Source organism: Triticum aestivum, chromosome 7A, assembly GCF_018294505.1.
Source record: "Triticum aestivum cultivar Chinese Spring chromosome 7A, IWGSC CS RefSeq v2.1, whole genome shotgun sequence".
In the NCBI taxonomy this organism is placed as follows: domain Eukaryota; kingdom Viridiplantae; phylum Streptophyta; class Magnoliopsida; order Poales; family Poaceae; genus Triticum; species Triticum aestivum.
This window is the reverse complement of record NC_057812.1, coordinates 302,624,458-302,628,860: the sequence shown is the minus strand read 5'-3', so window position 1 is coordinate 302,628,860 and position 4,403 is coordinate 302,624,458.

Sequence of the window (4,403 nt, the reverse complement as noted above, 5' to 3'; positions counted from 1 at the left end):
GGCGGGGGCGCGTGGGCGGCTGCGGCGAGGTTAGGTCGAGTGGGGGATTTGGCGAGGGAGGGAGAGAGGCCAGAGGGGAATAGGTGGAGTGGGGGGAGGGTTAGCAATGGCGCACCTCCCCCTAGTGCGCCATAAGTACGACGACAGCAATGGCGCACCTCCCCCCGGTGTGCCATTAGTAATTTTTTTATTACAGTTCGAGCACTCAGGTTATATTCCACCTAACCGTATCCGAAACAGAACACATACACTAGCTCGACTGGTTAGCACACAACACACACACTGGGAGGTCCTGGGTTCGATTCCGAGGCTCCCCAATTTTTGTATTTATACATTTTTTTCTTTGCACATATCTTTTTATGCATGCATCCAAATATAACATGTCACATATGCTAGATGCTCAGAATTTCATGTAGAAAAATAATATGCAGTTTGTTGCCATGTTAACAACACTTAAAATGCGGTTTGATATTTATTTGTGTTTAAATATGTTCAAACTTGTTTAAATCATAACTAAATATCCATAGCTCCAAATTTGACAAAATTTATATGCTTTTGGGAGTAACATATATGCGGTGGGTCGGCGGCGGCGGTGGAGTGGGGGAGGGTGCGGTGGGTGCTCAGCAGCGGTGGAGCGGGTCGGGGATCGAGATCGAGATGGAGGGGGATAACGATCGAGATTTAAAAATATTCATCAAATTTGAAAAAATATTCATGAATTCAAAAAGTGCCCATGAAATTCAAAAATATTCATGAGTTCAAAAATATCTAGCTGGTCCCAGGTTACTAATGGCGCACCACACAGACATGCGCCATTAGTAACCCAACATACTAATGGCGCACCACACAGACATGCGCCATTAGTAGTTTTGGAAAAAAGTAAAAAAAATAATTTTTATACTAATGGCGCACAGTGGCACAGTGCGCCATTACTAGTTTAAACTAGTAATGGCGCACTATGCAACGGTGCGCCATTAGTAGTTGTGCAAAAAAGTAAAAAAAATACAGTAGTGGCGCACTCTATGGCTGGTGCGCCATTAGTAGTTCTAACTACTAATGGCGCACTCTGCCCGGATGCACCATTAGTATGTTTGAAAAAATGAAAAAAAAACATTTTGTTACTAGTGGCGCACCGTGTGCCTGGTGCGCCATTAGTGTCTTCCACACTAATGGCGCACCAATACATGGTGCGCCATTAGTATATAGTACTGGCGCACCACATGTCTGGTGCACCATTAGTGTCAATTCCATCTATAGCCCTTTTCCTAGTAGTGTCAGTCCAATCATGGACGGCTTTCGGCTCACCAAGGTCCTCATGGACGGCAGCAGCGGACTAAACCTCATCTACGAAGATACACTCCACAAAATGGAAATAGACAGGAGCCGCATTGAGCAAAGCAGCACAACCTTCCGAGGAATTATTCCTAGTCGGGAGGCACGATGTGCGGGAAAAATAACACTCGACCTGGTATTCGGCACGCCGGAGAATTATCGGTCCAAAGAAATAACCTTCCAAGTGGCCCCTTTCAACAGCAGATATCATGCCCTCTTAGGGCGAGATGCATTTACGTGCTTCCAAGCGGTACCCCATTATGGATACATGAAGCTTAAGATGTCTGGGCCCAACGGTATAATCACTCTAGCTAGTGATCCGGACATAGGACTCCGTGCCGAGAATAAAACCACATCCTTGGCCCTCGAGGCATTGTCTGAAGCCCTCGCGGCCGAAGAATCAACCGCGCTACGCTACACGGTGGACAGGGATGATGTGGTCCTAGACAAACGACCCAAATCCACCTCCTTCAAACCAGTAGAAGAAAATAGTCAAATTCCAGGTCCATCCAATGGACCCCAAGAAGACTGCATCCATCGGAGCACAATTAGACCCAATGGTTAACGCCGCACCACGAGAGTTCTTGCGCGAGAATTGGGATATATTCGTCTGGCACCCTTCTGATATGCCAGGAATCCCACATGAGTTGGTCGAACATAGCCTCAATATATTAAAGGGATATATACCAGTCAAGCAAACACTGCTGCGCTTTTCCGAACCCAAACGTCAAGCTATGGGGGAGGAGCTAGCCAAGCTAATTGAGGCTCGATTCATCAGAGAAATAAAACATCCGGACTGGCTGGCAAACTCGGTGATGGTACCAAAGAAGGACAAATCCTGGCGGTTGTGCGCCGATTTTAAAGACCTCAATAAGGCTTTCCCTAAGGATCCCTTCCCCCTCCCCCGCATTGATCAAATCATTGATGCTACCACAGGACACGACTCATTGTGTTTCCTTGATGCATATTCTGGATACCATCAAATTAAAATGAAGGAGTCCCATCAAACTGCAACAACATTCATTACCCCATACGGGCCATTCTGCTTCAACACCATGCCCTTCGGGCTCAAGAACGCTGGCGCCACATACCAACGCATGATTCAAACATGCCTAGAGAAACAGATCGGCAAGACAGTTGAAGCTTATGTGCACGATGTCGTCATCAAAACTAGGCGCGTTGGAACATTAATAGATGATTTACATCTCACATTCGATAACCTCCACGCGTATGACATTAAGCTCAACCGTGAAAAGTGCGTTTCCGGCATCCCCGCAGGAAAACTGCTGGGCTTCATCGTTTCCAACAGAGGAATTGAGGCAAATCCAGCCAAAATCTGAGCTCTATCAAAATTGGCTACGCCAACAGACCTTAAACAAGTCCAAAAGCTCACGGGTTGCGTGGCAGCTCTAAGCCGATTTATCTCCAGATTGGGAGAAAAGGCACTGCCACTCTATCGCCTTCTACGGCGAACCGATCACTTCGAGTGGACGGATGCGGCAACAGCCGGACTGGAGGAAATAAAAACCCTTCCTGCGAGCAACCCAATCCTGGCCGCGCCAAACGTCGGCGAACTGATGTTATTATACATATCGACAACACATCAGGTGGTGAGCGTCGTGCTCGTCGTCGAACGAGAATAGGACGGACACAAATTCCCGCTTCAGAAGCCAGTATACTACGTATCCACTGTCCTTACACCATGCAAATCCCGGTACCCCCATTATCAAAAGATAGCATACGCGGTCTTCATGGCATCCTGAAAGCTCCGTCACTACTTCCAGGAGTGTTTGATCATGGTGGCTTCCAAAGTACCACTCAATGACATTATAAACAACGTGATGCCATGGGATGAATTGCCAAATAGGCCATTGAGCTCTTTCCATTTGATATTACATAGAAACCACGTCGAGCTATTAAATCCCAAGTACTGGCTGACTTCGTCGCCGAATGGACAGAGGCCGAACTCCCTAAAGAGTACGGCGCATATTCCAATTGGGTTATGTATTTCGATGGCTCCATAATGCTGGCAGGGCTAGGGGTGGGCGTCGTCTTAACGTCACCAACTGGAGACATTGTTCAGTATGTACTCCAAATACTATACACAGACTCCAACAATGCAGCCGAATACGAGGCCTTATTGCATGGTCTCTAGATGGCTGCCTCCATGGGCGTACAACGCCTAGAAGTGCGTAGGGACTCAAACCTTGCAATATCTCAAATAAATGGAGACTTCGACGCCAAAGACCCAAAGATGGCAGCTTACCGTAATGCCGTCATAAAAATGTTACCCCGGTTCGAGGTGCTCGAGTTCCACCATGTGGCTCGAGAAAGCAATCAGGGGCGGACATCCTTGCTCGTATCGGCGCTAAGCGCGACCCCGTTCCACCTCATATCTTTCTGGAAAGGCTTTTTAAGCCATCCGTGGTGTGGCAGGGGGAAAACGGTAACACTAGTCCAGATCCGAACATAACCCCAGATTCCGAAAACAATGACATCATCGGAGGCTCAGCGACCAAAATAACACCGTCGATGCATCTCATCATGGCAGTCATTGCCCCATGGACCAAACCCTTCCTGGCCTACCTTAACAGGAAGGAGCTTCCCGAGGACCAGAATGAGGCCCGCTGCATTGTCCGGCGTTCGAAGGCCTACAAGGTTCACGATGGAGAGATCTATAAGAAAAGCGCTAGCGGAGTTCTTCAAAGATGTATCTCTGAGGAAGAGGGGCGGCAGCTCTTGGCCGAAATTCATGCCGGACTCGGCGGGCACCACGCCGCAGCTCCGGCCCTTGTTAGCAAGGCATTCTGTACAGGGTTTTATTGGCTGATGGCCCGAGCAGATGCACAGGACCTTGTCCAACATTGCGTCAGATGCTAACTCTTCGCTAACCAAAGCCATATACCCTCCACTACCTTACAAACAATCCCCATCACTTGGCCTTTTGCGGTGTGGGGACTCGATATGGTCGAACCCCTTAAAGGAGGAAGCCATAAGAGAAAGTATCTGCTGGTCATGGTGGATAAATTCACTAAGTGGATAGAGGCCAAACCAGTCAAAACAGCCGAGGC